General features: G+C 41.0%; 1 protein-coding gene across 1 annotated transcript in view; it reads left to right on the top strand.

Annotated features, from left to right (window-relative positions):
- The window catches only part of TPBG (trophoblast glycoprotein), a 35,702-nt gene extending 21,605 nt beyond the window's left edge, over positions 1-14,097 (top strand). The window contains exon 4 of the transcript XR_005604211.1: positions 13,548-14,097. The gene's annotated coding sequence lies outside the window, so the exon portion shown is untranslated. The remainder of the gene's footprint in view (positions 1-13,547) is intronic.
- Positions 14,098-14,316: the final 219 nt, after the last annotated feature.

The raw sequence follows: 14,316 nt of genomic DNA, 5'->3' as shown, positions 1-14,316 counted from the left end.
AGTGTAGAGCCTAATGACATATTCTAACAAGCAGTTAGGATATCTGATATACCTTAGTAGTAATGAAAACATGACTTCATTTATTTGCCAGTAAACTCTGTACTTAAACAGTTAAATAACATATACACTGCATGGTTTTCCTCACTTGGTATGATATGGTCTGTGACATGTGACAGGATACACACTTTATTTAATTTTGTTAGGAAAAGTTAATCAAAACTAGTAACATAGTATAAAAGTAAAAAGCAGCCTAATAGAAAATTGAATTATTTACATTTAGTTCCACATCATAATCCAACCTCCTGAGGAAAGGATTTTATAACCTGTCCAAATTTGTGCTGAATTTTACCATCTGAAGACATATATTTAAAAGGAACAGTTTTAAAAGCGAAATCCCATTTTAATTGCATTTTAATCCACCCACAGAGATGCTGCATTTTATTGATTTGATTAGCTGAAGGCTATTCCTCTTGTGTACTCAGAAATGCAAATTTTTGAGTATCATCAGGCAATTTCACTTATGCAAGTCAAGTATGTAGAAACATACACTGAATAGAGCAAAATCCAGAAAATCCTTTCCCTGCCTCCAGCCTGTGCTCATTCTTTCTAACAAGTTATCATTACTCTGAGCCATGTTTGCACATCCTACCTCCTCAGGGAGAAGAAGGGTCACAACAAGGAGATGTTCTAAGTGCCACTTGTCTCCGTTTCATACCTGAAATCATTTTTAATGAGCACATTCCCTCGATTCAGGGCAATGCCCACCAGTTCGCATCCCTCTGAGCCAGAACACATGGGAGTCTTTAGTAAGGGTGTGTGCCTTCTGAGCAGACCAAAAACAGGCCACCAAAAAGAGGCCTGCAAAAAGAGGCTTGCAAAAGATCCCATGATAAATTGCTAGCTGAAGTGAGTTGCATTTGAAACATGAGCTGCTGTGCTTCATTATTCTGCTTGCCGCATTTGTATGGGAAAGTTCAGTAAACTAAGCTATAAAAATTTATGACCAGTTTGAATGTGGACAAAAATAGTGAGTTCATGTGTTTCCTGATGCAGATGGTGATGGACAGTAAGAGCATATAGTAGTACTCCCAAGTACAGAAACCCACAGAGCTTTATTTAGTGTGACCTGTCGCTGTGCCCCTACACATTTCTAACAAGGCAGCAACATTGGCTGGTACACTGCACAGTGAACTGCTTCAGCTTAAAAAATAGCATAGAGGGCATTTCTTATATGCATGAACATAAACTATGGTACTAGGTGCTGCAGGGAATTGAAGTTAGAAAAGAAGTTAGGAAAATTCAAGTTAGTTTTGTTGAGAAAACTCAACAAAGATTTAACTCTGTTCTCCCTGTAACGTAGGCTGGAGTTCCCCACAGTTCCCCATCCACTCTTTACTTCTATGTCCTTTTATACCCAGAAACCCACCTTTAATTTTCTCCACAAGTCAGACAGCACAACAGTGGGAAGCCTTGATCCCAGTCCAGGGGAGCCCTGCTGCCAGTGACGCAGTGGAGCCGGAGCGGTGCTGGTGCAACGGCGGGAGATTTCCTGTGCAATATTAGGCTCACTCTTTTGAAACCACATGGAGCCAATTAGCCCTGTAGCATGGATTTTCCCTTTATGTCCTCTAACTCTCCTCTACTCATCCCAGGAGTGAGGTGAGTCTGCTGCTGCAGCATAAAGCCCATACTTTGTGTTTCTCAGAAAAAAAAAAACAAAACAAAACCTAATTTTATCTTTCATGAAGTCATGTAAGTTTTACTATCACTACTTACATTAGGCCAATGCAGTAGTCTTCAAAATAAAGTATAAACCTCCCTTCCTGATGACATTGCTCATTTCCCCCCAGTGACAGAAATGTTCAAGGAAAGATTTGCTGTGGTGACAGAGCAGGACATGGTACAGGAAAGCCATCTATTAGGTAGTGCTTCTGTTCTATCTCAGACTAAATAAATCTAGCAGAGACGCAAACAAACATGGTTTTATCCTACCCATGCTTCTAACTGAAGAAATGGACTTTGGAGACCTTACGTGTCTCTGAACTCAGTCATTTTCAATAAAAAGTGTCATGGCAGTAGAGGAAATTGAGAGCATCTCAGGGTAGCCCTGGGCCTTGCTTCCTGCACTACTCTTCTGCTGGGTGATGAGTTCCCTTCCACCGGTTATTTTGACCATATTTTGATATGAATCCATTTTACATAAGGTAAAGTACTATATTCCCCCAAAAAACCCGTAAGAGTAGCAAAGCTAGTTTTGTTTGATACTGGTGTGAGAGGAATCACAAACTCAGATTCATAATGAGAAATTTATTGCTGCCTGAAAATTGTTCACTCTCTCCTCAGTCTGAGGACAATCTAGTTATCCTGTTCCTTTGGTTTTATGAACAGCCTATCATTTTGAAGACTAACTAAATAAAATATCATAGCAAACATAAAGCAACCATAGGGTAAAACTTACAATATAACTAACAAAAGTCTGAAAAAATCTTAGTAAAAAAAAAAAAAAAAAGCCATTGCTGGGAATTCAATAATATGGATTTAAAAAATCGATCCTTCTAAATTTGAAGATATTAGTGCATATGCAATAATTTTCCTACAATCTTTAAATCATTAATGTATTAAGTTTTAGGGTGGAGATGTTAAAGGAGAGTAGACCTGAGAGAGTTCTTTGGATTGCTCTGGGAATTTGAGAGAGAGCTTCTGAACTCCTCTGGGAGCCTAATGCTCTGTAATAAATGTAATTCCTGAATTATTAATCAAAAGACCATATACTCTCATAAATTATAAGCAACAGCTGAGGAAGTGACTGGAAGACTATTTCCTAGGACACCAGGAAAGTGATGCCCAGAATTTCATTGTTTGAACAGAGATAGATATAGCTGCTCTGATTCAGTAGCCTTAGGACAATTTACTCAACTCCAAGTGCTTTCCTGCACTCAGATAGGCTGTATCCTCTATATGCATGCTCAGAGATGGACGAAGGGTAGCAAACACCACCCTGTCTGATTTTTTTAGCCAAAGAGTGACATTTGGAACAAGAAGCCTGCTCCACAATGCCGGGAGGCATTGCACTGAAGCAAGGCACAGCTAACAGGCCATGCCAAGCAGGGCAGTGCTTCCCAGCAGGTTCCTCCAGTGCTGCTGCAGATGGCTGGGGTGTGAGCCATCAGCCCAGCAAGGCAAGCTCCTGTGGGGCCTTGCCAGAGCACCTGCAGGAAGTCAGCAAAATCCAGGAACAACTGCTTTGCCCAAATCTGTTGATGGGTAGGATGTTATCCAAAGGGAAGCAACAGCTTCCAGCCTTGACTTTGGTTCTTCACTTACTTTTTCTCTCCTTTGAGCACTCTCCAGCTGTAACTGAGAAATCGCTATCAAGAAATTGCTACCTAGAGAGACAGGGGCCTGGCTGCCATGTTAAGGAAAAACGTCAAATCCTGAATGTAGTGCCTCTTTCTGCAGATATTGAGAAATATCTAAAGTCATTACTGTGGTCCTGATAAACATTTCAACACTTTACTTGTGTTTCAAAGATAGGAATAGAAGAACTGGGGCTTGTACTGATACACAAAAGAAATGAAGAAATGTGGGATAATAGAAACCAGATCAGTCTCCAGAAGGCAAGGAAGCAGTGATTTTTACTTGACTTGTGATTGTGCAGAGGTATAAGGTGTTGTTTCTGACATCTAAAAAAGCAGAGCAGAAGATCAGAACAAACATGCCAAGTTACAGTATCCTTATGAGGAGCTGCACACATTGTTGGAGATGTGTATAACCAATTTCTTACAGCAACTAAGTGGTGGGAAAGAGGTGACCAAAGGCAGCAAAGCCTTGATTATTCTCTCTAGAAAATAATTGGCTATGATACTAGAAGAAATGTATCACAGGAAGGAATGGTGAAGAGCTGTTAGTTGCCTGAATAATTATTTTAATAATAAACAAATTCAGGTAGATTATTCTGAAAATCCAGCACAGCTGCCTAGAAGTATCCCATTGCCAGTCAAAAAATGAAAAGGCAATTTCTACTCTGTTTCTGTCACTCTCTTTGAAATTATTTTCCATGCCTTTCTATGCAGACAGAGATGGGAGGTGAGACCTAATATTCCCTCAACCACTTGTGTTGTCTTTGTTATCCTCTGGCTATTCTATTATTTCCCATCATATCAGCAGGGTTGCACAGCTTCTGAGGACTTCTCTGAGCATCTGAACTATTTCTCTCTGTGGCTACATGTTCACTGCTAAAGATTTTTGTCCAGGAGAGCAGTGCTTGTTCTCAGGCCAGACCAGGTTACGGGGTGGCTGGTGTCCTGACTGTTAGGGACTGGCTGCAGCTAGAACAGTGACCGTGCCCACTCTGCACACCCATTTCACCTAGTCTTCCCTGGGTGGCCCACTAGGACTGAGTCCTAACAGCTGCTTTTCAATGGAAAACACCTGAAATATGGCAACACCAAGTTTTGTGATCACTGGTCCAAGCACAAGCAGTAGGTTCAAGTCCGGACCATCTGTTTATTAATCAGGGAAGCGGACAGATGGAGCGACCAGCAATTGCTCTCTGGATATAATGCAGTAGCAGGAGAAGAGCTGAGGAGGAAGCAGCTGCTGACCATGTCTCATTCCCCTGTTTTGGAACAGCACCACAGTGCCCGGCTTTTTTAATACAGCCTTTCTGCAAACATGGATCTCTTCATCACATAAATGGAAAATAGTGCTTGACGTACAGCCAGCCCCCTCATAAAAACAAGCTGCTTGTGCCCATGGCTATATATATACACACACACAGAGAATCTCTATATCTCTGTATCTATAGATATACATCTCTGGAATTAAATTTTCCATGCTTCTGTCCTGTCTGGGTGTCCTTTGGTACCATACTATGATGATTTCCACATCAGCAGCAACTGCTGCAGTGCATGGGAAAGGTAAGTGTAAACATGGTGCCAATGGTATGTGTTACACTTCCCAGATGTGGAAAGGGCGTTGACCAGCATTCCCAGTGCTGGCTGGGATGATGTTACAAGACTATCATACATGAATGGAGCCAAACTTGGTGTGATTTACACCCAAATGCTCTGGCCTGGAGTAGACTGTGGAATGAAATGGTCTATTCATGGGTTTTCTTTAAGTGAGAACTAACTTTTTTGATTCAGAAATTAGCTCAAAATTAAAAGAAGATGCAAACCCCGAAATCCTAGTTTATATGTAGTGTCGCTGCAGGCACCCAGAAATGAACTGAGGAGCTAAGTGATTTGACAGCTCAGCATTCTTCACATGCCTCTCCATCTTCAGCCCACTTTGAAGCAGAGAGGTGGTCACTCAGAGTGACTGAGGAGGGCAGGTTTTGGGTGCAGAAACCCCAGCTACATCAGCTTCTGAATCTGAATGCCAGAGTTCGTTTCAGTGCTTCACAAATGACACACATGTGACATACACTAAAAATTATTGATGGTCTCAGTGAGGCAGGGAAGCCTGAAAGGCAAGCCTTGACTCCTTCAATGCATAAAATCAACACAGGTTTGGTCTGCTTCTGGCAGGGGAGGAAGGGGAAGTTTCTCCATCTAATGGTGCTCCTGCTGTTCCTGGTAGGACAATTCCTCCTGAGTCGGTATCCAAAATACAGAAGCATAATTCTCAATTCTCTATGCTGTGCTAAGGAGCAGTACTTCTGGTACAAAAATCATGAAATGCACTGTCCCAGAGCAGAAGACATCCATACCATGTCCCAGGACATACTGGCTCTGAATCCCAGTGTACAGTAGAGAGCACAAGTGCTCAAGAGGTTCAGAGAGACTTGGAAAGGGATACAAAATCCCTGGGACCATGAAAGCATAGACATGAGCTGGCCTGGTGCCATGGCTGATAGAGATCTGGGTACTCTCCCTAGGCTTTCCCACTAATTGTGTGCAAACCCCATCATGCTGGGTGTTCACCACTTCCATACAGAGCTCAGAGCCTCACCCATGCTCCAGCCTCTGCCTCTGCAGAAGAGGTGGGAGCTAACCAGGGCTGGGGCTGAGTACCGTGCCTGCAGCCACCTGCTAGGAAGGAAGGTCTGTGGTTTGAAGCTACATTTTTCTCCACAGGCTTTTTTCTGAGACAGGCATGTGAGCTCCAAAAAGTGGAGGTGCTCTCCTTCCCTGTTTTCTTATCGGGAAGGTTTGGTGCTCAGTAGGTAAGCTGTTTTCGAAAATAACTGTGAAGCACTTCACTTTCCTCCTGCAGTCAAGCAAGGAGGCAGTTATTTAGTTCTGCTTCTAGGACCAGGAGTTTTGGATCCTTCTCTGTGTTCCTCAATTAGGTAGAGATTTTGACCACTTCAAACCAATTTCTTCTTTCTTAGCCAGTAAGAAAGAGATTTTTTTCCCTTCCCTAGTGCTCCTCTGTGTTTGTGGCGGCTTAAGTCCCAGGTTACACTCTTCAAAACACATAAGGGGAAAAAAATCACCCTCTTAAAAAAAATTTCCACTTTGCACCAGAAAGACAATATTTTAACATTAAGCTATGCAGCATCTTCTTAAGTTTAGTTCATCAAATGATTCGAAAAATGAAAAAGTGTATGGTCTTTTTTTCCTTTTTTTTACAAACAAAAAATAGATTGATTTAATTGCAAAATGAAATACAAGAATAAAACAATGATAGCATTCTAATTCAGACTAGCATTCACATTTAAATATATGCAATATTTAATTACCTTTTTTTTATTTGACAAAAAAAGATGGTATCCATCTGCTATTTTGTTTACTTTTTAATGTAGTAGAAGTAACAGCTACCTTCAAAGAAATGAAGTCATGTCCATCAATAATTCACTTTCAATGGCTATAGTATTTAAAGATAATCATCCACTGGGCCATTTTTTAGCCCTGACAGAGTGAATACAGTGTCAGATATCATTGAAAGGCCTGGAGGATTAAGGCACCAACCCTGCAAACTCTGACACGCTTGCCAGTCAAACTGGTCTCCAGGACATAGTTAAACCCGGTCATAGCCCCTTGCTTGAAGTAAATGCATTTAAGTCTGTTCATCCTTTGGATCATTGCCACTCTGGCTGCAGGGAAAGTGTAAGGGTGAGCTCAGCACTGTAAGAAGAAGTTTATGTAAATGTTATATACCTTTTTCTTTGATACATCATATAACAGATACAGTCTGTATCATTTGTCTATAAAACTGTAATTATATACTCTGTTAAATACTGTAAAAACTAGAAGTAAAAAAAAAAAATCAGACTGACTGAATCTTTCAATGAGGTTAGGAATTCAGTAAGCAGACACCTCTCAGCAATTATTTTGAATCCTTTAGTTATGTACAAGAAAGAAAAAACTTCCTTCAGATCCTTGAATCATATTTGCTTATATAAAAACTCTCCACTTCTTTTCTGGTTTAGAGAATGCCATAAAATCAGATCATGCTGCTATAGCATCAGGATGCATTTTATTCATATAATACCTATGATGTCCCTGATTTTCTGTGCATCCAAGGATATAAAAAAACCCAACTCACCAACACTGTTTTTTCCCTAACTTAGCACCTTGTCATACTGGGCTAACTGGTAATATATTATGATTAGAAGCACTGATGCTAAAGGAGGAGAAAAGTGAAAGACTGAATATTAAATCTGATCCACATGTCCAGGTCAATGTTGCTGCCTCATGTAGCAAATGCTCTTTTATTGGCATTACCCACCCCTTTCTCTGGTCTGCCATATTGAACCACGCCCTGGTTGACAAGTGTACATGTCTCATTTAACATTTCTTGTCCTGCAGCAGCAAACAGGACAATAATTGGGTCAGACTGTGTTTAGAGTGAAGCCCCTTTACTGCCCAGGCTTGGCCAATGACTCCTTCAAGCTGCCCATGCTCCTGAGGGGAGCAAACAGCTTGGCAGCAGCAGCGTCATTCCTGACCCAGTGCCCAAGCTCTCATCTCCTGCCCAGGTGGTGCTGCCCCGCTGTGCCCTGTGGAGCCATCTCCCAGCCCCCCCTGGCCACAGCATGGCTTTATCTTCCCTTGCAGCCACCGGCTCCCTGCTCCCTGGAGGGCAGGAAGTTCCTGCCAGCAGCACAACAGCCATTCTATTGCCACATCAATGTCATGAGCTGCTGGAACAGAGCCATGGAAACTTCTTCTAAATGGAAAATTAAACTTCTCTTTTGAGCAAACTGCGGAAAACTATTTATGTACTTTGCTGCAGCGGTGTGTGTAGAGCAAACTGTGGCCCTCAGTGATGCACTGTGCAAGTAGAGCAAGCCTGAATGCCTCTAGCCGAGGCTCAAAGAGGCTGGGCTTTTCTTGCTCAGGTTATACATAACTTAAACTCATCCATTTAATTATCAAAAGATTCATACTTAGTCCTAGAAAATCCCTTCTACCCTGGAAGTAAGATCTTAGTAAGTTTTTCCTCTTGCTGATTTTCACACTCTTCCCAGAGTAAAGAATCTGGTTTCTCTTTTTCCAATAGATCTAATTTGCATTTATCTTACAGCTACAACTTCTCTTATACTATAAGCATTTGTTTCTTCCTTACAAAGTACAGAATCTGGGAGCTTTGCTGGAGCTGAAAAAAAGTATGGGTAGTATCTAATATTCAAGAAGAACTGAAAAGAGAGAGAGGGAACATTTGTTCTCATTAATTTTTTGTAGAAAGTCCATAATGGCAGATTATGACAGAATGTCCAGTATTATGATCTAATAAAACCCAGCCTGTTACTACATGACTGTTGTTGAAGGCAATTAATGTGCTGGATACCTTCTTATATTTTAAATAAGTGAGCTTATTAATTAAATATAAAGAAATTTGTGTGCACTATAACTGGCTTGAGTGTCATTGTTTTGCCATAAAACCCAAAAATACCTTAAATCAGTGAATAAAATGCTGAGAATTAATATAAATCCTAAGTTTTTACCAGGAAAGTAGAAGCAGCAGTTAGTTCTATCTGGTTCTAGAAAGTGGCATATCCATGTGTTGCAGCACTTCAGAGGTCCTGTTTCCAGAGGCTGTCTCCCAGGTGGACTCTCTGCTGTCTAACAGTGCAGCTGAGCATTGCAGCCTTTTTATCATCGGGGGAACTAATCTGGGTATTTCATTGGGGGAAATGGAGCCAGGGAGAATTAGTTTATAGGCATGTAATACCTTTGAGATCTCTACCCTTTTGGTCAAATATAGCTGAAATTAGCTGACAAATGAGCAATTGTAAAGCAAGACCTGAAAAACAGATCATGTAAGCCCAACTTCTTTTGGACAGTAGGCTATGGAGGCAGAATGGACCAATGCAGTTCTTCTCCTCTCTTGCACACTTAGGAAGCAAACCCACACTAACAAGTAAGTTCACAAAAAACAGCTGGTATATCTTACAGAGGGCGTCAAGGAAAAAAAGCATACTCAAATGATATAAAATTTGCAAAATACTATCCCTTACTGTCACTTTTTAACCACATGGCATTTTAGCCAAATGGCATTATTTTTAATGACAGAAACACAGATTTCAGGACAGAAGAGGAAATCCTTCAATAAAGGAAAAGTTTGAAAGGCCAAGATGCTGCTACTCTGCTTCTATGTCAGAAGGAAAAACTTCAGTAGAAAAACAGTAAGTTAAATTTATCTTTGGTGCAGCTCTCAGGTAATTTCATCAGCCTCGATTGAATGGTATCTATCACCCAGGAATGTTTTCTATTTTTGGTGAAAGTGCAGAATACAGAGAGATTTGCTGTCTCTGCCTCTGGGTTCTCACTCTGGAGCTCAATTTATTCACCAGTTTAAATCCATGCCTAATTGCGCCCAATGTCAGTTGTGCTTTCAAGTCTTTTGCTGAGACTGGACCACTGTCTGATTCAATTTTTGGTTAGGTGGCCATTTGTATATAGAGATTTGGCCAGTAGTAGATAGAGAATGAATATGTAGACTTAACAGCTGTTTTCGAACGTGTTTCCAAATTTGTAGCTTGGTTTACATGTCAAGCCATTGTCATATTGCTGTGCTGAGCAGAATCAGTACAGCGTGCTTTAAATATCTAGACTGAGACAACTACAGAAAGTGATCAGCAAATGGCACAGAGCAGATGTACAGTAGCTATAGAAACCACAGCTCACACAAAACAAATAAGCACGGGCTATTACCTACAATTTGGTTCACGTTCCTTCAACTGCACCATAACATCTATTGTAAGGAATCTTGTAGGGTGGGCTGAGAAAATAAGTTAAACGCAAATATTGCTGAACAAAGAATAAAGCCATTTCAAACTTAATGGTGCTATAAGGGTATTTAAACGTGCTAATAAAGAAAATAATGAGGGATGCTGTCAGTGCCAAAGAAAAACACTAGAGAAATTTAGCTACAGTGACCTGCCTGTGAAGCAGTACACATTACACCACACTGCTATAGAAAGACAGTGTCATAGTAGTTCCAGCATCAATTTTAAAAAAACTCGAACTATTAAGAAGTTTGTCACTATTTTTATTACTTGATGGTGTACAATATCATCCTTGAAGATTTTGGGTTTTCCCCAAAAAATGGGACTCTTGCTTCAAAAGTAGGTTTGAAATGAACATGGGATTGTAGCTGACAGCAGTGACCACAAGCTTCTTTGCCTGTTTCAGGGTCTCCAAGGGTATAGCAAGAAAATATCTGTCTTTTTTAAAGCAAGAAAAGTTTTTTAAAAAAGAAAAAATAAAAGAGAGAGAAGGAAATGTAGAAACAGACATCAGAAATAGTGAGGTATGTTTCTATCCTAAGGCACAAAGTAAGTTCTTACACCTCACCTCTTTGGGTTCTTTTGCTTTAATTGTAGATCCTGTGTGCTGATGCCCTGGAGAGCACTCTGATGTCAGAAAGGCACGTTCAGGCTCTAAGTCAGGATGCTGAGTTTGAAAAGAAGCATGAGAAAGCAAAGAGAATATTGGGGGATTAACTAGTTTCATAGCATCTGTGAAACATTTAGTTTGGAAAAGACCTTAGGGTCATCAAGTCCGACTGTTAACCCAGAACTGCCAAGTCCAGCACTAAACAATGTCCCTAAGTGCCATAAGGGTGCCTAAGAGCAGGGCACACCCAGCAGCTGACGTTTGAGTAGCAGCAAGTTCACCCCAGAGCTCTGTCTGTGCAGCTGTGTCAGTCATGGTGGGTGTGGAACTTAGACAAGCCGTGACTTTCTGCTGGGTGAATGCTGTTGCCCCCTGGTCAAACTGGCAGGGCTTCAGCACCCTTACTGCATGCTCTTCCACACAAGCTGCTGCCCAAACTGGCACGTCGTTCCCTGTTTGCCCACTCTGCTTGTGGTATTCCTGGTTGCTAGGGCTCCATTGCACTAGGTCATACACAAATGTATCAAAAAGGTACAATCCTTGGCCTTGAATTGTTGCAGTTTGAATAGACAAAAGGACTGCAGAAAGGAAGGGCTGCTGAGCATGTTTTACAAGTAAAAAACTGACATATGGGGAGATAAGACTTCAAGATACAGAACCTGCAAGTGCACTTAAAGGAGTATTCCTGCTCTTTCCAGCTCCAGAAGATATGTCCTCAGTCTGCCAATAGCCCGTATACTGAACTAAAAAGAATCAGTATTTTCCAGGTTTTGAGACCAAGGTCATTTCACAAGTATCCTGGGAACAGAGGTAGGATTGACCATTCAGTATAATGCGCTGTCAGTATGCAAAGTGCAAAGAAAAGAAATAATCTCCTTCAAGAAGAATGGGCCATTTTTTAATAAAATAATTTCCTGTAATAGCTGTTACCAACCTATCTTTTTGTTCTTTGGGGTATTCTGCAATAACAATCGCAAATGCTGTCTAAAGATTTGATTGGTATGTGGGAAACCGGTGTATGTCAAGTTAGAAGCAAGACGTAGGACATTTAGTTTCCCAAAGGATTATTGAATAATATTTCTCAAATACCTCATTCAATGCATGTAATGATATTTTTTCCATACATTATTCATTTTTCATTACTTTCACATCTTATAGAAGGAGAATTTTCCCCAAAAGTTTAAATAAAATATTTGCAATTTAGTTCATTTCATTATTCATTAAACTCTTTCTTTAGTTTTATTTTTCATAAGCACAGTTCATCAAAAACAAGTGTTTAAGCAGCAGATAGAGGGTGGTGATATAACTGACATAATATGGAACTAGAGAAAAAAATCCCACAATTTTATGTTTTACTATCTGGAAAGGGAATGACATGAGTTTCTCTGTGAACAAATATCAAGTTTGCTGTGGAAGGGAATGACAGAGAATGCTCCCAGGGCTGCCACTAGAAAGTAACCTTTTTCCATGAAAGGGAGTTTTATGTGCCTCTCCGACAGAGCAGGACATGCTGAACTATGCAGGCTTGCTAATCCTTTTAAAATTATTTGGTATTGGTTTTGTACCAGTCTGTATACATTTCCACTTAGTGGCTGGAAAAAGTCATTTGTGCGTTGTGAAGAAGCAGGAGACATCTGAGCACAGCCTGTCATCAGAATTTAATGAGATGATCCAGTCTGTGCATGTGCTTGTAACATCACAGCCATGATAATGAAAAGCATATGTCTAATGCTGTTTCTTTTTCTTCTTTCCTTGATAGATATAGGAGTTAAAAATGGGATAGATAAGCTAAGAAGAGGAAGGGAAAGAAAAGCTAGTAGCTTATCCCATGTTTCCTATTCTGTAATAAGGTGTCATTTTTAGGATATCTTGTCTCTGGTTAACTGAATGCATACTCTGAATAACTGACCTGCTGGGAATTTAACTAGCAAATTCCAAGCTTAAACTGCAGCTCTAAGCCCAATTTCCGTATTTTCCCAAGGGTGATCTGTCAGCTCCTACTCATTGGCACCTTTTACATTAAAAGTGTTCCATTAAGCCTAATGCATCTTCTCTCCCTGAAACATGTGTAATTGGTGTTGACTAGAACGTTCCACATAAAAACCTGTGGTGAAAAAATTAGAGGGAAATTATGTTAAAAAACAGACAGGAAATTTCTTAACCTATATTTCACATTATTTATTATGGAATATTGAAAATGTGCCAAGAGGCAAAACAATGATCCTTGTTGCCAGTCTGTACAGAAGCCTCCGGAGTAGGAATCAGAGGGTCATCCAGCCCCCCTGCTCAAGCAGGGTCACCTAGAACAGGTTTGCACAGGGCCGTGTGCTGTCAGGTTTTGGGTACGTCCAAGGAGAGAGGCTCCATAATCCATCTAAAAAAATCATTTCAGTGTCTGACCATCCTCACAGTAAAAAACCCCCTTTTTCTTACACTTAAATAGAATTGCCCATATTTGAGTTTATGCTCATTGTCTGTCCTGTCCTGGACACTGCTGAAAAAACCCATCATTCTTAATGCCTCCTATAAGGTATTTATGCACAGTGTCAAGATCCCCTTGAGCCTTTTCTTCTCCAGGCTGAACAGGCTCAGCTCTCTTATCCTCTCTTTGCATGTCAGATGCTCCAGGCCCTTCCCCATCTTCATGGCCCTTCTTTGTCTTATCTCCAGTACATCCCTGAATTGTGCTGAGGAGCCCAGAACCCGACCCAGCTCTCCAGATGTGTCTCACTATTGAAAATGCTTCTTCCCAAACAGGCTGATGAACAGGGAAAACCATTCCAGTCATTTGAAGATGCTCTTGGGACGTGAGCCAAGAACTTCCAGGCCCAAGAACTTCCTCTGCCTCACTCGTAAGGAATGGCTTTAAGCTGCTATTGGAGCTGTTTGTGTTCATGCAGGCTATTTTCACAGGTCTCCTGTCTCCCAAATGAACAAATCCATCATTCTCCTTTCACTAATTCTTCTACAGTTGTATCAAGATCCTTTAAACTCCCATTATTCTTCTCAGAAGAGCCATGAGCATGTCCATTTACACCCTTTAGATTCTGTCTGACTTTGTAGAAGGTTGTTGGCAGGTGATTGTTCCAACATTTGTGTTTTGTGTCTATTTAGAAATGAGAGAGAACTAATGAGTTTCTATTCACTTAGGAGTAAAGTATCTCAGAGTTCAGCTGTACCTGCTTTTTACTCCTTATTTTAGCCCCAAACTCAGTTGCAATCAAGGTAACTTTTTGTCATGGGTTAGCAAGCATAGTCCCGGAAGTGATGTTCTTGCTAAGGGGTGCTTACAGCTTCCTCTGTGATCTGACAGAACCTATCAGCAGGCCAGTTTGAATATGGACAATTCTTTGAGCCACTTAAAGTTGTGACCGCCTCTGTGATCCACACTTAAGAATAGACAAACTCCCCCACACAGCTCTGTCTCATTTCGGGTGCTGGGACAGGTGGCTGCGGGGCCCGTGTGGGGGCCAGTGGGCCCGGCCAGGCCCTGCTCGGGCCAGGCTAGGCCAGGCCACGGCCATCC

Source organism: Corvus cornix, chromosome 3 (genome assembly GCF_000738735.6).
Source record: "Corvus cornix cornix isolate S_Up_H32 chromosome 3, ASM73873v5, whole genome shotgun sequence".
In the NCBI taxonomy this organism is placed as follows: domain Eukaryota; kingdom Metazoa; phylum Chordata; class Aves; order Passeriformes; family Corvidae; genus Corvus; species Corvus cornix.
This window is presented reverse-complemented; position numbering and strand designations above follow the sequence as displayed.